This window comes from Ambystoma mexicanum, chromosome 5p, assembly GCF_040938575.1.
Source record: "Ambystoma mexicanum isolate Mex_15411 chromosome 5p, UKY_AmexF1_1, whole genome shotgun sequence".
Classification (NCBI taxonomy): Eukaryota; Metazoa; Chordata; class Amphibia; order Caudata; family Ambystomatidae; genus Ambystoma; species Ambystoma mexicanum.
Window position 1 is genome coordinate 156,679,848 of NC_090930.1, and position 22,964 is coordinate 156,702,811.

The 22,964-nt window shown below is 41.3% G+C and overlaps 1 protein-coding gene across 9 annotated transcripts in view; it reads right to left on the reverse strand.

The window, feature by feature from the left end:
• LOC138480812 (actin-binding protein WASF3-like) overlaps window positions 1–22,964 on the reverse strand; it is a 1,100,082-nt gene that overhangs the window by 659,302 nt on the left and 417,816 nt on the right. For 8 of the 9 annotated variants that reach the window (XM_069612569.1, XM_069612561.1, XM_069612563.1 and 5 more), the window contains one exon: window positions 864–931. The exons of the other annotated variant lie outside the window; for it this stretch is intronic. The gene's annotated coding sequence lies outside the window, so the exon portion shown is untranslated. The remainder of the gene's footprint in view (window positions 1–863; window positions 932–22,964) is intronic. 9 annotated transcript variants of the gene reach the window in all.

The following is a 22,964-nucleotide window of genomic DNA, read 5'->3' on the forward strand; positions in this document are numbered from 1 at the left end:
AAGCTCTGGTGGGCTACACTAGGGGTAATTCTCAGGAGGCGTGACTGCATGGTGTGTGGTGGGTCAGCCAAGGTGTGACTGGGGAATGTGAGGGAGATTCTCCATATACCATCTCTTCTCTAGGGGTTGCATATTTTTGTTTGTGTTTAATCATACTGCAAATGTTCACTGCATAGCAGAATCTTGGTGCTGACAAATAGTTTCAAATGATGATCATAGTAGAGTGATGCTAAAAAGTGGGCTTTCTGCATCACACAATTGGGGGATTCTCCTGGCCTCCAGAGTTCCCCAGTACCCATACATGTCCCTAAGCCCTCACAGATCTCTCTGTTGTTTCGTATGCAAGTTATTTTGTTTATGATCGTTATATATGTAGTGCTAACATGCTGCAATCTAGCTGCATCTGGGAGCTTTGAGACACTGCAGCTTTCTACAATTCCAGACAAGGACAAGGTGCAGATATCTACAATAATGAATAGTGACTATCAATGCACCACAGGGATTGTGCTAAGGCCATGGGCACAAGGCCTCTAAGTGAAATGATTGGTAGGACACAATATTAGTTGTTTTTCAACAGCAAGGGGCTTATTCACAACAAGGTGGCAAGAGTAACTCTGAGATACTCCTAGAGAGACAGTCTATTTGATTCATGAAGACAATACTGGTAACAACAATGACTTCCTCCTGAAGTGAGTCACAGTCATTCCTGATAACTTCATGGTGAATTGAATAGTCCCTTTCCTGGAGTTAGTCCACAGTAAATCAGTCCCTCAATTTGCATGTCTCATTCAAGGCCAAATAAATCCATAGCGATATTGGAGAGACAGAACGGGCAGTGCATTTGTAACAAGATGTATACTTACACTGAAACCTGCGCACCAGGTGGGTATCATTTCTCACAAAGAGATCCACTCAATGCAGGAAATTCCTCCTGTAGTAAATAATATTAAAGGTAACTTTAGACATGTGGAAAACATAAAGGTATGAATAATGCTAGTTTTTATAAGTTCTTGGTTTATTATAAACCTTACACATTCTAAACAAGAAATTCATATATACAAATACTTTATATTATACAATACTCTGTCTGAAAGAATTAGTTCCATATTATTTCTTAGCTAAAAAAGAGAACAAATCTCATCCAAAATACAGTCAACATTAGATATAACCTTCTGTATAATCATTCAATAAATATCTCCAAACTAAAAGTATTCAAAAAAGTTTCAATTCCTTTAAAAATATTTCCATTCCTTAAAAATGATCTCATCATACACCCGTTCTGACACTGCTTGTTTGCCAAACTTATCTCAGATTACAATTTATATGCGCATCTTGTATCACACATATCAATCCAGTCTTAATCATAAATGTTATTCTTCGCTAGATCAGTGTTGAGAGACAGATGAATATGTCATTAACGGCAACTGCCCCTCTCCAGCCCCAATACCCTTAAGGAGAGAAACGTTATAGACTCAGGTGACCCCACCGGCCTTATCCCAGATCGTTACAGGAAGAGATAGACCTGATGTAACCAAAGATAACAAAAGTAAGCATACCTGTTGTTACTCTGACATGCATGCATGCATTAGACATGAAGTAAATATGCACTCTTCATGAAGAAATGCAGACATTAGGTCAAACGTGCATTTATGCACGAAGAATATCACTTGCACCATAAAGACATGAAGAATATAACACAAGCAATGAATATTCTAAAATATACGTAGATAGCCTAGTAACATAGAAACGCAACAGTAAAAGGGCCACCATCTTTGTTAAAATGGAAGTCGTAACATGCATTGAAACGAATAGAGGCCAAGAAACTTCATAGAAACTCGAAACTGCTGAATCCGCTGAAGTACAGACCCATAAGGGGAGCAGTCAAGGGCAGCACGGCCCCGCTCCGAGGTTATAGAAGAATTAAAGGGCCTGAACAGTCCAGAGGAAAATAGAAAATAAGGATTCCCAAGGCACAAGACATATTTCTCTTAGATTAAGTGAAGAATACGCAGACTTTAAATGTCAGGTGCAAACTAAGTATAAATTAAAACCTTACAAGAGAATAGATCGACCAAGTTCATATTTGCTAAATTTTCAAACAATACAGGACAGGAAAATTCAGAAAATGGTCTAACACACGTGACCCATACTTCAAGAAAGGTGTCTATTAATTAAGACCAGGCATGTCCCAGCACTTGCCTCTACTCCCCACATGTTCTCAGAATCAAGGCGCCTAAAAAGGACACATTCAAAGGAATAGTTTGGCTCAGGGTTTAGGGATAAGAGTTAGCATCTCATTTAAGTGGAAGAATGCACTTCTTGGACTTCTCACCCCTCACTCCCAGTTTTAGTTCATGCGTTGATGACCTGTCATAGTCAAAGTTGGTGAGCAAGGTACCAACTAATGAAAACTCTTAATGTTTTGCTGCCCAGTATGTGTTGCATTAGCCAATAGTAAACTTTAAAGATGACATGCATTCTCTCTTATAAATCTGGAGGAGATTTTAGGTTGAGCCATCAGATGAAATATAGCCAATCGGAAAACTAAACCATGTAGTCTCTGTATGTAGACAATTCCCTTAACGAATCCCCTTACCCCTAGGTTTTTGTAAGCAATAGAGCATTGTGATGTCAATAGTGATGTATTTTATGTTTTGAAACTGTTGTCAGACTTGAGAAGAGTGAGAGCGACAACTATTTGTCTGTATGATGTCCCTGCTTTATGTAGTTTGTAAATAAAGCAGGGTTTTGCCATGTACTTTGATTATTTCATTTATTGGGCACGAGATTTCCCAGCCCATCTGTTTCTCTTGTATTGGGGCTCTCCAGTACACCTTTACATCAGGATTGGGTAGAAGAAGTTATACCGCCCTCCTCCAAATTCTTAATACAGTCTCTTTTAAATTTTGTTTGACAGCCTGTATCAACAGTATCCATTTGTTTACACAGTACTTCGTATAAGGAGCCTGGTCTAGCCATCCTAAGCTTCCGATACAATGAAACTTTTTCCAGGCAACAATACAAGACATGGAAGTCAGCCCTAGCTCATACCTTATCCTTGCTGTGGGTACAGAGTTTGGCAATTTCAAGACTTTCCTTCACAATAAGCCTTCTATTTTTGCAAATTCACAGAAAAAATGTTCATCTCCAGCCCAGAGCACATCGCAGGCACCACCTTCAAATTATAATAGGATACAAGCTGGCTCACTGTGTATATATATGACATCTGGGCTCTTAATGTAATCCTTTCATTCTCACAGTGCTTCCTAGCACCGCCCTTTGGGATACTCCAGTGAGGGTGTCGCCCAGTTATTTCACCGCCTGCTCCACAACTAATGATTTTCCACCTAATAATACATGAAAAATGTGCCCTCCTGTTCCTGCCTCCGTTAAAGCATAATATATTATTTTACTTGAGTTTGCTTTTAAGCTATTCACTATAGCATAAGACATACATTTCACCAAAAGCCACTGCTGAGCAATTTAAGTCCTATCCATCAATAGGATATCGTCTGCATAACTAAGCCAGAAACAACATTCTCTACAAAACTTTGGTGCAACAAAGGAGGCAGGCTCCAAATTCTCCTCCAGATCTGAGATTTAGAATTGAACAGGCAAGGGGGCAATATGCACACCTGCCTGTGTCCTTGTGTGGTACAATTGACTTAAATACTGTTTCTTGCATGTGAAGCCTGACTTTGAAATGTCCAATTCCTCAGTTTAGCATATAGTCTCAATAGATCCACTGTGTCAAATTCTAGGCTGAGGTCCACACAGGCCACATACAATAGGCCTGTCCCCTTGAAACATGCCTGCTCAAGCAGTGTGTTGATCACCAAGCCATTAGCATTCTTCCCAATTCCTCTCCTGAGCCCCGTCTGCAATTTAGACAGCTTAGTAGTTTCCATAATCCACTCCTCCACTTCTTTCAAGATACAGACTGAAAACACTTTGTTGTCTGCATCAAGGAGAGCAACTGGATGGTAGCTCAATGGACTTTGGTGATCCCCCTTCTTATACACTGGGACGATCAGGGAGATTTTCCAAGTTCACAACAGTCATTTCACCCTGAAGAGACTATCAAAAACCAAGAACAAAATAAGTGCCCAAGTTCCCGATTCTGATGTCAGGACCCTATTACATAGGCCTTTCGGCTGCACGGAATGTGACCTAGAACAAGCAGTGATGATTAGCAAACTTTTCTCCACTGTGATATTTATATACCGTTTATATACCGAGGGCCCTCAAAAACATAATTAGGAGTATCCTCACCAGGTTTATTGGATAATTCATTAAACTGCTTGACCCAACATTACTCTGAAATTGGATTTGCCAATGTTTCCATGTCAAGTTTTGGGTTTACCACATGTTTCAGCAATGTTTACAACAATGAACGGAGTAAGGAGTAAAGAATGGTACCAATAAAAGCTCTAATTTATTATTCAAAGTAGTCGACTACCAAAAGCTTTTCATCATGCTACTAAATTGTGTGATAGGACTCTGTCTCCATTACATGCAGTTCTTGTGCTGATTAATCAGGACCTCCGATCATGCAAATTGCTTCGGAGACTTTGAAATAAGGTTAAAGTGCACTGCAAACAATGAATGGTCACTTACTTTGTTTTCCCTAATCTCAAATGTACTGCATTTATGAAATAAGTTACTGCAAATCACCACATATTTAATGCCATTAGATTCCAAAAACATTAAACTAAATGACAACACCATTAACTGAGGTGAATTTGAATTTTGGTATGCCAGTAAAAACTAGCCTCGCATCGTCCAGTCACACCTGCTGTGCTGGAGTTCTTTCCGGACTTTGGATTTGGTGTGCCCAACGCTGTATGCCCACCATTATATAGTGCGCCCTTGGGAGTTGCCATCACCTCAACTATATAAAAAAAAAAATAAAAAAAAAATATAAAAAAAAAAAAGTTGTAGATTCTATGTGAATTGTAAAGATTGAATCTACTATCACACGAATTATTCGAACTTATTTCTTCTGCTTTTTGTTATAGGTCACTTCTTTGGCTGGAGCTCCTCCCCTTCTGACTGACGTGCTCCCTCTAGCCTATAACTGCCCTGCTGAACGCGCACCGCGCGCGCACCGCAGAAGTACCGAAAAAGTACTGTTTGCTGTTTGCTGTTCGCTGTTCGCGGTACGCGCTCGGTGGGTAGGTTTAAACAGCTTTTACTTTCTTGGCTTGCGCTTAAGTTAATCTATGTCTCTCTAAGCCTACGAGCACATTTACATCAAGGTAATGGTTAGTGGTCTTCGTAGTGGAGCTACGCTACATTCTCCTGCTCCAGCTAAACGCTCCAAGAGGAATCGCTCACTATTAACTAACGCCAAAAGGGGCATTTCTACAGAGACTACGGATATGGAGGACCCTGATACTATGGTTCAAACTAAATCCTTTACTGAGGTCACTCCATTGAATGAGATGGACTCTGGATCCAGCACTGATTTGGTAACTCCAGAGATATGTAATAATGAACCCAATGACTCGGCTAGCATGCTGTCTTCTGATTTATGTATAACACTTCCCAATTCAATGTTTATTGCTGAATCAAATTGTTCAGGTGTTACTTATCCTAAATTGAGTAACCAAACAGGCAATTATAATACTAACCCCCAGTTAGAACATGGGGATACTATACTCCTTAATAAAAATCAGGAGATTGCTCTTCCGCTGGCCCTATCAGAATCCGGGGTAAACACGAGTGCGGAGTCTTTGACTCCTCTGATGATCGCGCCTTCTAGCACCACTGAGATAAATTCCAGTTCACCCAAAGGGTGGATGGATGACAGTCCTAACCTGGAGGATAGCATTGTGAGAGCAGCTATTAAAAGGGAAATGGGAATTGAGGGTTTTAACCATCATTTGGCTGACTTCTCTACTCTTCCCCCAATGATTGAAACTGATCTGGGTAGACGTATTAGGCTTTCTTATGAACCCTCTTCCCCAATCTCACAGAGAAGATGCAAAGGGGACCCACCTACTTTGCCTACTTATGAACCATCCTCCCCCTACTCTGCTCCAACCCAAGTATCCACATCATATGGGAAAGCTACAAATGGAGGCTCTTCCAAGCTATATTGTTCAGAACAATGGAACAATTCGCCTGTGGCTACAAAACAGCAAACTGTAATTCCCAATGTTACATCTCATCGTGACTATTCTCATTCACCTCCAATAGAAGATACTAATCTTATCCATGACTCTATTCATACACTGAATTCTCAACCTCAAATGGAACTACCATTCAATCCAGAAGCGTTTCCTATCATTACGCTTATACTGAATTTACTTGATAAAGGTCATGAACGCACGCATGAAGAAGTCAGGTTTCTTCATTTGCAAAATACGGAAATATCTTCTAAAATAAATAAGATAGAAGGCCTGTTATTCGCATGCAACACAATCTCTCTTCTGAGTTCTAATCACACTACTCCTAACATCTGCAGTGACAAAGGTACTCAGACAAAAACATATGCGGAAATCGTAGCTGATCCCCCAATGCCCTTGCAATCTCCATCAGGGTTTCAGAAATGTAAGATGGAACAATTAGTGGAAACAAATGCGGCTAACATTGAGAAATTATTGTTTGCCTTCAAGGAAATCCAGTCAACTTTATTACTAGTTACTAAATCAAATAACGACGTGGTCCAAAATACAGTTGAATCTCCTAAGCCCCCTTTTCCAGATAGTCCTTCTGCACTTACTGATTTACTTGCGCTATCGGACAAGGTGATCGATTTAGATTTGGCATGTGACAAATCAATTGCATCATCATCGTCTGGTGAAGTTCTCCCAATGGTCCTTACTAGAAAACAAAAAAGAGCACAACAGAGAGCTGAAAAAAGAAAAGGGGCCGATAAAAGACTTAAACAAAAAGTAGAAAAAAAAAATCTAAGAATCAGAGTGCTCCTAAACCAGATCGTCATAATACAAACATAAAAGAAATATGCAATCTGTCAGGCGGGGAGGGTACTATTGACTTGAATCAGCTAAATGCGGAATCCAAAGCGGTGCTCAATCTTTCTATACCACAGCCACTTATTCCTAATTTACCTGATGCATGTGTAAAAGAGGCTTGCCCAAAATGCAACAAACAAATGTGTAAACAATCGCCGAAAAAAAAAAATTGCAAATGAAAAGTAACTCATGTGAGGAAACAGAATTGCCCTCCTCGATGTTCACACTTGAAGAGCCGCATTTGACTGTAAAACAAGCCACGCTCTCTAACTTTTATCCTCTGCTAGCCTTAAAAAAAACTGATAGATTCATTCAAGGTGCATGCAATGATGCAATGTCGAAAAATCAGCGAAATTCACCGACACAAATGCCAAAAGTGGCTGTGTCCAACTCGGCTGAAAATCCGAGCAGCAATATTGAAAGCCTGGGGAAAAAAAAAGAGATTGATCCACTGATTGAAAACTCAAGTCGGGAAAGGCAAAGTGAGAATTTAACACCTATCCCTCCAATTGCGAACAGTTCCCCATCACCTGAGAGCAAAAAGGTAACAGCCATGATTAACACAGCTGATGAACTAAAAGGGACTGTCATTATGGGATGGGAGAGCAATGTTGAATTTCATTGTAAGGCAAGGCTTAACCGGTCTTACTTTATCTCAACTTTGCAAGCTGTACCGGCTTTGAGATTGATCAGATCCAACGATATTGACTGGATTACACTTGCAACCGTAAACAACAATAAAATGATTTGCAGATACAATTCTCCACTAATCTTAAAATTGATCTGGGAACAAAAGATGGATCTACTTTCCATAGGTCTAGTAAATACATTATTTTCTAATATTGACGACGCAGAAAGCTTCGTCAATACCCCGATTCCTGCAGTTCAAACCCCTTCTGTATTAAAAGATCAAGGGGTAGCTTTGGACCTCGATGCGAGTACCCTTACACAATTGATGGCAATTGTATCCGCTCTAAAGGGAATACAATCTGCAGGTACTACCGCAGTCGCACCCAGCTCTAATTCTGGAGTACTAGGACGATCCTAGCTTGGGGGATTTCTTGATTGTGTCCTGGAATTCCTGCGGTCTTAACAACTTCCGGTCATGGACCAACAAAAAGAATCTGCTCAGCCAGATGTTGTCTTTTTACAGGAAACAATGAGCCGCTTTCCATTTTCAATTGAGGGTTTTTATGTTTTCTCACATGCGGCCTCGCAGGGTCCTATGGGCCGGCCATCAGGAGGAATTGCTATTCTAATTAATACTTTAACCAAATGTGTTGCTAAATATATATGTTGCACTCAAAGCATCATGGCTGTTGAATTAACAGCTATAAATTTGTCTAAAGATGCACTACTGTTGGTTTGCATTTATTGGAACAAATTGTCTTCCCCTCTTGATATTATCATTGATGAAATGAATTCGCTATTAGTAGCAGCTTTTGCACGAAATTCAGCTCTCAAAATAATTGTTGGTGGTGATTTTAATGCACTATGTTATGATTTATCATTACCCAAAAGGAATCTGATTCCTAGCCATTCTCCTAATTCTGTACGAAATGGACAAACTTGGCTTAATTTTTTTTTGGAATGGGACATTGAACCAGCTCCTGTATTACTAAATCCATTTAACTTTTCTTGGCATAGGGGTAACTCTAAATCTCTGATTGATTTTTTCTTTGTATCAACATGTTTATATTCTTCTATCAAACCGGTTATTATTTCTGACCCTGAACTTGGGGATCATATGTTAATTTCCCTATCTATTCAACTACTTACTGCTCGTTTTGATGCTATGCCTAGCTTAACTTTACTTGAATCTGATCGACATCTATTATCTATACGATGGAATCCGAAAGTGTGTTGCAAACTGTTGCAAATGATTGAGGCGGATCCGCTCATCTCTACTGACCTTTGCGATGTTATTTCTCTTTACGTAAAGTTGAAGAGCTTAATATGAAACGTATTCAATTTCATCTAACAAAAATTGCCTTGTCTAAATGCTCTACAATCGAATCTAATGCAAACCACATACATAAATTCAATAGGTTGGTTGCTGACTCAAAAAAAGAGAAGTACAAAAAAATCAGGGAGATCATGAGATCCATGTCTCCCTCCCTTTGCAGGTCAATTGCGCTAAATCGAATAAAACAAGTTTACAAAAACAGAATTAAATTTCTGAAAATTTCCATGTACATTACTGATAATCAAAATATGATGTATCACCTATTAAAATATAATACAAGGCAATCTTGGTCACTACTACACTCTTTAAAATCAGGCCAACAATCTGATCCGCAATGCGTAATTTCTGCTGATGCGTGGACTAACTTCATAACACAAAAATTTAAATTGCCCGACCATTTTTCTTTTGTCAAAAACCATTATCCAAGGTTCATTCGAAATACAAGAACTGGATGGACGGTTAATGACATCATTGGTGTAATCAATAAACTTAACAACGCAAAAGCACTAGGTCCAGATGGGCTCCCTCCGTGTGTTTATAAATCGGATCCCCTTTTTTGGGCATACATCTTAAAGATCCGGTTTGATTTGATCTTACAAACCGGAGAAATTCCTTCAACATGGCACTCAGCACACATAATACCTATTTATAAAAAAGGCCCCCCTGAATTGCCATGCAATTATCGCCCCATTGCACTTACTGATGCTTCATCCAAAATCTTCTCTCTTTTACTCCTGCAGGAGCTTCAAATGTATATCACACGTAATAACTTGCTCTCAATATTCCAGGTGGGTTTTAGAAAGTTCATTGGCTGTCCTTTGAATGCAACAATTTTTGCGCATCTCTATGCACAGACGAAAAATGCACACATGTGGCCTGTGTATATGGCCAGTCTGGATCTGACAGCTGCATTTGACAGCGTAATTCGAGAAATTCTCTGGGCAAAACTGATCAAAATGGGAATCCCTTATTCCTTGGTTGCACTGATCGCCATGTTGCACCTCAAGACCTCTTAGCGAATTCGCTTAAATCGTAATGGTGCCTTAACCAATTCAATCAGCACCGAAATTGGCGTTAAGCAAGGATGCAATATGGCGGCAGTACTATTCAACTTATATCTATATGGGATTGACTCTCTTTGGAAAGATCAGCATGTATTTCCAGCTAAGTTGGGTGCACTTAGGCTTGATTGGATCGGTTTTGCAGACGATCTTCTCTTTTTTGATCGCACCCCGTTTGGCCTTCAGAATAAACTCGATCTATTTGCTAAATGTGCTCATAATCTGAATCTCATAGTTAATCCAACTAAACCTTCAATTCTTACTTTCTATGATGGGCGATGCAAAGTAAACAAATTTTCATGGCTCTTGCAAGGAGTCGAACTTTGCTACACCTCATCCATCCTATATAGCTATTTGGGCTATCCACTGATGGATTCTTATTCTTTAAGTATGTGGCAAACATTTCTTAACAATAAAGCCAAAACTTTAGCCGCTCAAATGAAAATCATATTCCATAAATATTGCTTATTTTCTTTATTACCTCTTATTCATTTTTACTTACTCAAAGTTGAACCCTGCTTATTATACCCTCTGGATATATGTTTATATGAAATTGATTCTTTCCTTGATACAATACAGGGAAAAACGTGGAAGTCTGCCCTGGGTTTAGCTCAGTCCATACCAAATGTCTTTATTTGCCACAAAATCAATCTGTTGCCTCTATCTGTAAAAAGAAATTGGCGAAATATAAAAAACTATATTAAAATGCTGGACCCTCCGGCAAACTCCTTATATGTTAATTTGAATGAATTACTTGAAAATTCAAGTATTCACTCACTCAAAGTATTCACAAACAAATTAAATGCAATTTTACATGCTATTGATGAAACCCCCGAAAGTATGACCTTGCTGCTTCCTGCTCAAAAAAAAAAATATGAACTCTACTTTTGGTGTAAGCTTACAGATAAAATGGGAACTTACCCATCGTATTCTGAATATAACCAATTTCGTAGAAAGTGGGGTGATCGTGCATTTTATTTGACTCAATTTCCCTCTGCGGTGGGCAGAAAACTTCTAATGCGTTTTCGTTTGAATCAATTTCGAACTCTATCCAAAACAAAAAATTGGAATACATCATTTCAGACCGACTTTTCCACTCTATGCCGTTTTTGTGAAGCTTTGGAAGCAGATGAAACACTTAAACATATGGTCATCGCTTGCCCCTTCTTCTCACCATCCCGTAAAAAAATTTTCAATTTAAAGGCTCAGTTCCAAACAGGCACTAGTATGGAAGCACTTTGGAACCGTTGTATGTGCAGTAATAGTTTGTCATTTAATTTGAAATTGATAGAATTATTGTCAATTATTGAAGTAAAACTAAATGAATTTACTACACTTTCGATATAGGAATTTGAATTTGATGTATTAAGCACAAACTGCGGTATGGAAATATTATCCTTACAAATATCATGTATGTTTTAAACTCATTGTTAAATTCTTATTGTGCTGGATGTTTTAATTTTTATTTTTAATGATTGTAAAGGTTTGTATAAACCAAACACAATAAAAAAAAAAAAAAGAAAAACTAGCCTCGGACGCACATGGTTTCACTATAATGCATTTGGCATCTTGTTCTTCCAGTTACTCTGAATTATCTTTAACCTATCTCGTTAACTTTGCAATCTTTGTACATTTTAAATTTATTTATACTGGTATACAATTCCATTTGACATAAACTAAAAATCAATTCCCAAATATGTTCAGGCAATAGTTTGTCTAAACAATTACTTTGTCTGCAGATTTCTGAATAACTCTATCTCTTTCCTGATTGTTTGGACATAACTAATTGATATTCTCGACCCATGCACCATCATTTGATGAAGCAGTTTGTCATTGGCAGGACCTATTATATGTTCTCCACAACTTCTGTCATTCCCAATTATCCTTCCCTCTATTTTGATTGGTCCAATGTAATTTCTATGTGACAATGATGGGTTTACCCTCCTCTCATTTAGAGTTATGATTGAACTGAAATAATGGTTCCACATGGCTTCTGTTATGGTCCTAGCCCATTACAGTGGTCTATATATCTTAAATCATAAGAAATGCTGCATCCGTAGACATCCAAAGACATTCTTCATGTTCCAAAACTGTGTCATATGAAAAGTTATTAAAATATGTACATGTATTAATAATTCACACATATTCATATATTGTGTGTATCAACACAAGCTGGGATTGCTTTGTTGAATTTAAATCCATTTTCAGTTGTTAAATCAAGCAAAGTATTCAGACATTACAGCTGATAATGTAATTTCATTTTGATGTCATGTAAATTAACACATCCATTGTAATGTTATTCACTGTTGTCCATTGCATGTCTTCATGGGAATTTATTAGCTTGAAATACTGCTTGGCCTTCTGAGATCTCATGCCAGGAAGCAGTAGATGGTGGTTTATTACAGTGCCACATGTCAATAGGTCAAGGGCTGCTTGTAAACATGGTCTTTTGATGCATCTGCTTACTAAGGAACACATCTGTAACCTATTGATCTGCCTTTTCCCATAAACCATCACACAACACAAACTGGGGATTTTGAATTTGTTTAATTCAATTTATTTTATTTATAAAGCACTGGAGGGCTCAAAGGTAGAGAACAAAAGTCAGATATGTCCCATGGAATCCCAAAGGAAAGCCCAGTGTCAGATGAAAAGATGTGTCTTCAGATTGCACTTGAAGGTTCGGAGGGATTCAATACTTGTCAAATCCGGAGGCAAGTAATTCCAGGTGCTGCTGCAAAGAATGCACATCCGACCACTATGGTTAATGTTGTCCTAGGGACAAAGAGCAGGGTGGGGTCATTTGATCTTAATGCCATCAGCACATGATTTTTACAAGGTTTTCTGCTAGATATGCAAAAGTCATTGCCTGCAATTGAATGCAAAAAGGGGCTATTTCATTGTATTGCTAAGTGTACCCCATTCCCTGAATACGCACATATGTGTCTGTTCAGCTGAACAAATGGATTAGTTACTAATTCATGCTGTGTATTGTTATATTAGAGAACTTTGCCCTGTAATATGGTCTTGGGGCACTGAGCTTTACTGAATGAAGGACAGGTTGCAGCTGCATTTGATCATGTTTCACATTACATGTAAATAGATAACAAGGCTATGGTGCATTATCCCCTCTATTCAGCAGTTGATAATGCAATGTAATTCAATATGTATAACACCTACAACATTTTAGATCATGTGGTTACTTTTTTGTACATATTAAACTACCCTTTTGGGTCATTTGTGTTTCATTAGCGCAAAAGGAACTCTGTACAATACATGTTATTTAGTAGCCACATCTTTCATTTATATTTAAAAAACTTTACAGCTATTTTAAAGCATTGCTATTTTGAGTGACAGTGAACAGATATCACTGAAACAGGAGGCAATAAAATGATGTTATTCTGCTTCCAAAATATTGGTATCAATAATCGAGTTTGAAATGGAGTAAAGTCTGGTTGGTTCTCTTGGGGGCTGAGCTTGATTTCATATCCACACATTTCAACTCAGCAAACTCAATGAGTACTATTTCAGAGAAACCCATCTACAAAAAGTTCCAACTCATTGCAAGGCCAATTCTCGGAAATGCACACAGTGCTTTCAATGCAAAGCTCACCGAAATATCAATAAAATGGGAATGATTTTTTTTTTTATAAATTGTTAAAAAGGCAAAAGGAATAAAATGATTGCCATGAAAGCAAACTGATCTAAAGAGATGAGAGAGGAGAATGAGAGGTAGTGTTCTATAAAGGAAAACAAAGCTGTAAATGGGAGTTTTTCACCCTTTTTTACAACAAAGAAGGGTGGGAAATAAGTTACAATACAGGAAGGAAAAAAAGAAAAACAAACCTCAAAATTTGATGAGATGTCTTGAGTTGAAATTGCCAACACGGTGAGTTTGCATGCAGTGAGATTGTAACAATGAAATGGGATCAAGGTAAATTGCCATGCAATGAGATAGCTGCAATGAGTTGGGAATCAGCAGAGTTGATTTGCAATAGGATGACTGCAACAGGTCTGCAATGAGGTGTGATGGAATGCAATCTGATGGTTGCATTAAACTGAGAATTAGGTGAGTTGGCATGCAATGAGGTGACAGCAACAAGTTGAGAATGAGGAGAGTTGACTTGCAATAAGATAACTACAAAGAGTTGGGATTGAGGTGAGTTGGAATGCAATATGATGGATGCAATGAGTTGGGAATAAGGCAAGTTGACTTACAATGAGATGGCTGAGATGAGTTGGGTTCCAGGCTAGTTGGCATGCAATCAGCTGACTGCATTTAGTTGGGAAAGCGGTGAGTTGGTAAGCAATGGCATGGCTTCAAAGAGTTGGGAATGAGGAGAGTTGCCTTGCAATGAGATGGCTGTGGGAAGTTCAGATTAAAAAGAGTTGACTTGCAATTAGATGAGTGCATTGTGTTGTGAATGGGGTGAGTTAGAATGCAATGAGATGGGTGCAGTAAGTTGAGAAGGAGGAGAGTTGACTTGCATTGACATAGCTGCAAAGAGTTGGGATTGAGGTGAGTTGGCATGCAATGATATGGCTGTAATGTGTTGGGAATGAGGAGAGTTGACTTCTAATCAGGTGACTGCATTGAGTTGGGATTGAGATGAGATCTTATTCAGCTGCAACAAGCTGGGAATAAGGAGAGTTGACTTTACTTTACTGTATTACATTTGTATAGCGCACAATGGACTCAGAGGCATGATGGCGCGTACAGACAGGCAACACAGAAAATAGAACAACAGAAAACAGAAAAAGGGGAGGCCAGAAGCAAAGAAAAACAACAGCATATCGCTAGTAAAAGAACCATGAGTGAATACATCCATGAACATATATTACGGACATATAAGGGCCATTTGGTTATAAGAGTAAAGCAGTGCCCAATCGAGGTGGGGAACCTAGAGTATCAGTTTACAGTTCGAGCAGCCCCTAGGGAGATATTTACGTCATCTAAGATAAGTGGGTAAAGTGCTAGACCCACAGCCCACTAGAACACAGTCATTAAATTGCTGCGCGCACCAGTCGCTTAGGTCAATCCTGCGTAAAATCTTCAGGTCTGATGTTCTGACTACCCCAGGCCCCGTTCTTTGATGTAACTAAGCGAGTCCCTTATTTTGAAGTGAAACTCTAGATTCTTTCCCTTCCACCTTCTCAACATTAGTTATCACAAAGTTCCTTTGATCCAGAACAAAAGATGGAATACACGTATTATCAATATTGGGCATTTGTGACTTCCTGGTGTGCAAGCTTCTAAAGGTCATCTCTAAAGGTCATCTCTTTGGTGTTTCACACTATAGATTGTTTGGTGAAAATTTGACCAGGATTGGGAACAGGCAAATCGAGAGCCTCTCGTAAAGGATCACTCGCCAAGCAAGGAGCAAGCAAAACAGTCTCCATCTACCGGGGCAACTTGAAGGGGTAGGCACTACATCAACTGTTTGACAGCCCTGGTGAACACCAAACTGGAGGGGGTGGTTTGTGCAGAATTATCAGTTCCTTCAAGTTTTAATTGAGTAGGCTTCTGCTGGTGCAGTAGTGGTGGGAGCATGTTAAAACCAGCAAGCAATGTCCTGCAGAATCTGTTCCTTAAAACAACGCCAAGTCTCTGATATCTTGAGGTCATCAGCCCCCCTATCTGTACTTGCTGCTGAATTACCCCCCATCTGGTCCCCATTTACAGATTGTTGGGTAAGCCCCGAGTGTACACCCATCGGTATATGGCCTTCAACATTAACAGAATCCTTGTTAATGGGAGCAGACCCATTACTCACTCCTTTGTCAAAAAGATGATCTGCTTTTGGCTGTAAACATTTCGGCATGCGTGGGGAGAAACATATATCATCATTATTAGAGACATCATTCTTGAACTTGTTCATCAGATCTTTGTTGATGGGCAGAAATTTGGTAAAAGAGAGCTGTTCTAGCAGGAGCTTCTGTCTCCTTTTGTCACTACGTGCCAGGACTTCTGATAGCCCATTGTTCCTCCTACGAGGGGTAAGGGGTGACAAACGCAAAAAGGGTTCCTCCCTAATTGTGGTGTCAGGAAGAGGGCTGGGGGAACCATGCCCCAGTAAGAAAGCAGTTTCAGCTTCCATGTGCAGGGAAAGAAATTTCTAGGGAAGCCTTAGGAGCAGTGACCAAGACAATGATTATCGCCGGAAAGAGACCACCAATAGAGCCGCTTACCCACCTTTACTACCCGGGCCGAGTAAAGCACTGGGTGTAGAGCAGACGCGTGCTCGCTCCTATTCCGGTCACCGATCATCAGACGTCAAACACCTTCAGTGTTTGGATACAGCGGGATGATGGCAGGGCTAGAGTGCGGGAGGATTAGGGCTGACAATGAGCTCTGGAACTGCGGGGAGGTCGAGAACTGTGGGAGCGCTGATGGTGTGGCTGAGCTCCCTGTTGCCTCACAGCCAAGTGCTCTGCTCACTGCTCTATGCAATGAGATGGCTGCAACACGGTTTGGCTACAAGGAGTTGGGAATGAGGAGAGTTGACTTGCAATTAGATGGCCGCAATGAGTTGGCATTTAGGTGAGTTCACTACGAGGAGTTGTATTGAGGAGAGTTTACTTGCAATGAGATGGCTGTGACATGTTGGCAATGAGGAGAGTTGATTTGCAATGAAAGGGATGAATTCAGTTTGGATTGAGGCGAGTTGGCGTGCAATGAGATGGCTGCAAGGAGTTGCATTGAAGAGAGTTGACTTGCAACACAATGGTTGCCAGGAGTTGCATTGACAAGAGGTAGCTTGCAATGACATGGCTGCGAGTTGCGGGTAAGGTTAGTTGGTCTGGAATACGATGTCTGTAATGAGTTGGGATTGAAGCAAGTTGGAATGCAATGAGGTGACTGTATTCAGTTGGAAAGTGGGGAGTTGGCAAGCAATGACATGGCTTAAACGAGTAGGAAATGAGGATAGTTAACTTGCAATGAGAGGACTGTGATGAGTTGGGATTGAATATAGTTGGTTGGCATTGAGATGAGTGCATTGTGTTGTGAATAAGGTGAGTCAGAGTGCTATGAGATGACTGCATTGAGTAGGAATTGAGTGGAGATGACTACGAGGAGTTGCATTGAGAAGAGTTGTCTTGCAACTAGATGGCTGCGAAAAAGATGGGAGTGAGGAGAGCTGACTTGCAATGAGATGACTGCATTGAATTGGGATTCAGGTGGGTTGGCATGCAATGTGATTGCTGCATTAAGTTGGGAAAGAGGTGAGTTGGCATGCAATGATATGGCTGCAATAAACTGGGAATTATGAGAGTTGGCTTGCTATGAGATGGCTGTGAGGGGTTGCATTGAGGAGAGTTGGCTTGCAATGAGATGGCTGTGAGGGGTTGCATTGAGGAGAGTTGACTTGCAATGAGTCGGCTGCAACAAGTTTTGAATGGGGAGCTGACTTGCAATGAGATGACTGAAATGAGTTTGGAATGATGACAGTTGACCTGCTATGAGATGGCTGCACTGAGTTGGGATTCAGGCGAGTAGGCATACAATGCCATGGTTGGGATGAGTTGCATTGAGGAGAGTTAAGATGGCAGCAACAAATTGGGAATGAGGAGAGCTGACTTGCAATGGCTGCCTTGAGTTGGGATTGAGGTGCATTAACTTGTAATGAGATGACTGCATTGTGTTTGGAATGAGGTGAGGTGGCATGCAATGAGATGGCTGTGAGAAGCTGCATTGAGCAGAGTTGGCTTGCAATGCCATGGTTGCGAGGAGTTGCAATGAAGAGAGTTGAGATGACTGCAACAAGTCGGGAATGAGAAGAGTTGACTTCTAATGGCTGCATTGAGTTGGGTTTGAGGTGAGTTGACCTGTAATGATATGGTTATATGGTTATAACAATCTGGGATTGTGGTGAGATGGCGTGCAATGACATGGCTGCAGGTAGGTGCATAGAGGAGAGTTGACTTGCAATGTGATGGCTGCGTGGAGTTGCATTGAGGAGAATTGGCTTACAATGGCATGGCTGTGAGTTGCGGGTGAGGTGAGGTGGCCTGCAATACGATGGCTGCAATGAAGCAAGTTGGCGTGCAATGAGGTGTCTGCATTTAGTGAGAAAGTGGTGAGTTGACAAGCAATGACATGGTTTAAACGAGTTAAGAATGAGGAGAGTTGCCTTGCAATGAGATTGCTGCGATGAGTTGGGATTGAGGAGAGTTGGCTTGCAATGAGATGAGTGCATTTTGTTGTGAATGAGGTGAGTTAGAATGCTATGAGATGGCTGCATTGAGTTGGGATTGAGGAGAGCTGGCTTGCAATGAGATGGCTGCACCAAGTTGGGAGTGAGAAGAGCTGATATGCAATGTGATTGCTGCATTGAGTTCGGAAAGAGGGGAGTTGGCATGCAATGATATTGCTGCAACACGATGGGAATGAGATGGCATTGAGGTGAGTTGCACTGCATTTAGATTTCATAGGTTCCTAATAAATGCTTAAATGAGTTTACATTTCAGCAAAGCCTATTTTATAAACTAGCAAAGGACATCTATAGTTGTATGTTGATTTTTTCACATTGGTTCTGGAAAATAGCAATATGGTCTACACTGCCATGATATAATGGGCCAGATTCAAAAAGATGTGCACTCGAGCAAACAAGAGATGCCCATAGCATTTTAGGTCTGCCCCTGCTACCGCACCCTTCTCAAAGCCTAAAAGAGAAACACCTCGCGGGCTTCCCCGATCACCCCTGAGATGTCCTTGAGCAAGTCTTTGTGACCAGCATTTGCCCACGAGCATCTGAAATGTGCTTCTGGCAGCTCCAGGGTTGCTGCAGTTTTAGGCTTTGTTAATCCGGCAGCAGGAGCAAATCTGCGATGCTCGGGCATCTCCTGGTTTGCACCAGTTCAAATCTTTGTGAATCTGGCCCACGGTGCCTACCATCGCAGGTGAATGTCCATGCGTGTTGTTTGTCTAGAACGTTAAGTCTTGTATGCAAATACTAAAGATTATGCACCTCATTACGAGTTTGGCAGTGTCAAAAAAAGTGGCAGGAAAGTGGTGGTAATTCCGTTACTGCCACTAGTGCCACATTACCGCACAGTCATACTATGGTTCTCATTACACGGTAGGCGGTAAGGGTTTACTACGAGTTCCCTTTACCAGCCGTTAAAGTAGGGTGCCGCAAAGGGACCTTGGTGCTAATTACGGTACCGCAATTTGCGGTACCGTAATTAGCGCCTTCCCCATTCCCATTATGCCCTATGGGGGCAAACACGGGAATGGGGAAGTGCCTTGGTGAATGGGGAATTACCGCCCCCGCTTACCTTGGAGTAGGGTGGTAATTCCGCCATCCACCAAGGCGGACACGGTAAAATACCGGCGGCAACCATGGCGCTAATAGCGCCATGGTTACCGCCTACCGTGTAGTGAGGCCCTATGAGTTTTGACGGTAAGGTGGAGAATGTACCTCCTGAATAACTTTGGAGGTGCATGACCCACCTGACCATGAAATATCCGCAGATTTTCCACGTGCAATTGCAGCTCCCAATAAATTAGTCCAATGGGCTCCAAAAATGGGGGTTTACACCCCCATACCACCACTCAGAAAGTCGTGGTAATAACAAGAAATGATTTTGAAATATGATATGACATTTATAATGCGCTTAATACCCAGAAGTTTTTAAGCGCGGACCCGAGGGTCAAACCTGTGTTGCTCCGTGTCATCTTGTTTCCAAAGGCGAGCACGTTGCCCATGAGCTATCCTCCCGAGACAATTTTGGTGGCAAATAAGCACGTTACTATCGATGTAATATCAAACGTGTAATGAGATCATCAGGTTTTTTTTTTCACTGAGTTTTTTGCAGAATATTTTTGGCCGAAAAAGCACATTGTATTTTATTTGGTGGTGTCCCCCCAAACTGCCCCTTCCCTATTCTCTAGACCCTATTCCCTACACCCACCTACCCCTTATCCCCTTACCCACCTCCCATATTTCACAATAATTTTTTTTGCTGAAAACCTTCTTCCAAAAACTCAGCAGAAAAAAAGCCTGGCGATGTAACAACGTTGTACCGTAATGAGGCCCAGTGTGGAATTTTCGCAGGATGAAAGCAATGCAGAGAAGTATTGGATCCTTTCTTTTTTTGTATAGAATTACATACTGTTCTTTTGTGTTATGGAAGAAAGGCCTGTGTCCCCAGAGCACCCTTTTAGGCTTTATGAATTTACCTCCTGTATAATCTGCACAAAGCCCAGGAAAGGATGCGAAGGTGGGAGCAGCTCAGTCACGGCTGGCAGAGTACCTGCGCCACCCGCCTCCGCAGCTAAAGCCACTGATTAATTCTGGCGGGAGATGGCAATGTCAAACACGGCGACCGGGCACTTGAATAAAGGCCAGGCCCATCCGTCAAAGGGGGTCGGTAATGATGACTGCCTCGGTGCCATCTCCGCGGGAGAGCCGCCCACGCTGGCCTTTAGACGTAGAACCCCCGAGAACTCTCGCAGAACAATTGAGGAGCTGGAGAAAGCAGGGCCTCGGGATGACGTCTGCTCTCTGCGCCTCCGTGAAATGTCACACAGTGAACACTGAAAGGGGGAACTCCATTCGAAGCCGCAGACTTACTGCAACCAACGCAAACCACCACAGGGGCGTCTGAAAATAAACCCTTCAAACACTGGAAGCTTGGAGACTGGAGCCGTCCGCGTGCACTAAATCCATGAGCTGTTAATATAGACGAGCAGGTTTATTTAAGCTGCAATAAAAAGATTTGAGTATTGGGAGTCCCTGTTCCTTTCCACATTCAGATGCCCACCTCATGGAGAAAGGGGCTCCACTAGCTCCAAAAAATATACATATATCATACATGCCAACCCTCCCGATTTAGGCGGGAGACTCCCGATTTTCAAGTGAAAAATACTGCTATTTTTCACGTTCTGCCGCCTAAAATAATTATTTCCCAATGCATTCCAATGGCGAAATTGTTGTCTCCCGATTTCGTTGTAGAAATCTCCCTCTCAGCCACTTCGGAATGTTGGCATGTATGATATATACCGCCTTAATCCTCCTCTGTAGGCAGGGACGTCATTTCACCAAAATGCCAGGGGTAGCGGAAGTGACATCATACGACCCTTGTCCACCTGATGACATCACAGGAAGTGATGTCATTTGACCCCACCCTGAAGTGATATCGTGGGAAGCGATGGAACACAACCTTTCACCCGTTGACAAAACAGGAAGTGTCAGCACATAGCATTGTACACTACGAAAAATATGGTTATGATATCACTATAATGTGATGTACATTTCATACCTGAATGGATCGTCATATGTATCGTTAAGATCAGTCTTTATAGGCCCATATTACCAAATTACTGTGAATGCAAGCAGACGTCCATGACCAAATGATAATGATGTGTTATTATATAGCACTTACGCTTAAGCGCTTTGTTTATAAAAAATATACACCCAATATCACCCAACCTGTGTTGGTACTAATTTATCAACCTCAGAAGGACGAATGGCTGAGTTGAGGTGCTTGGTTAAGAACAGACTAAATCAGTGGCACACCGCCTGAAGTGTGCCTGAAATGAACCTTTAATGAGTCTAGCAATTATTGTATAGAATTCTAGAAAGACACATTATTTGGTATTCCTATTCTTATTTTTTTTTTAGGGTCAGTGCTGAAAGTGTTAGACTTGTGGCACTCACGTTCTTATTTTTCATCTTTTTTTTAAGGGGCCTGAACAAGAAAGCCAGCCACTCCCGAAGTAAAGAGCCACATGCTGCTGGCCACAGAGGAGCTTGAATTATAAAATGTTTATTTTTTATTTTTTAGAGGTCGCAAGGGAGACCACCGAGATTGCAAGAGAGACCTCAGAGGTCGCAGTTGCGACCTCTGGCGACCCATAAATGACGTCCCTGTCTGTAGGATTTTTGGGCTGGAATAGAAATATCATCAGTCTCCGGTAATCCACTTTTGTCCGGTCTCTGATCCATACTAGAATCTCCTGGAATCCGCAAGACCCTGAAAGTTAGACAAGAATGACTTTAGCTCCCCCCAAATGAGGGTCATGCAACACAGATTACCCAAAGTCCACCTGATAATTATACTGACTCGGGATTGTCGGTTTTGAAAATAAGGGTTCTTGGAATTCAGACACACAAGCAATGGGGCAGCATGAAACCCCAAGGAATCAACACACAACCTGGGAATACCTAAACAGCCAGCCCTTGTTCTGCGTAGAGAATGCAATGCCACCCGCGGCACCAGAGAGCGGATGATCAGGCACGAAGTCGCAAATGGGAGGGCCAGTCTCAATCAGCGGCAAATGGGAGGGCCAGCAGCCGCCACCAGCCACCAGCACTGGCCATTGTTCATGGTCAGGAGGCAGTGGAAGCAGTGTGCAAGAAATGTACTGGAACTGTAACCCAGGTGGAAGACAGGGCTAGAGGGAGCAAGGTGTAACATGTGTCAAGGGTTTACGGCTGGCAGGTTGACATCCAAGTGTGACCAATCAACTTCCGGGGCACCAGTGGTCCAGGGATAAATACCGGTTTCTAAATCATCAAGCAGCCCCACAGTTCTAGTACACCAGAAGGGATCTGAACAGATTGGAAAACCAAGCAAATTATAAAGATCCTTGTTCAATTTTGGTAACGTGGACGGAACGGCAGCCTCATCTCCGAAATATCTACTTAATTATTATTATAACAGACAGTTCTAGCACACTAAAAAATACAACCCACCCTGTAAAGGCATGCAGAGGACAGACAGTTTCAAAGAAGGAAAAGGGATGCTGACAGGAGGGTAGTTGGTATAGCAATTAATTGCACTAGTTCAAGGATCAGCTCGAGCCAAGCTCAAATGAGGTAAGAGGGCTTTATATGTTCTCCGTGGTTTTGTTAGACTGAGGAAAGCGATGGTGTGAGTTTTGGTTACCTTATGGACGATTGTCCGTGTTTGTTTCTCTCTTTTGGCAGCGTTACTTGTCCTTATGGGCCA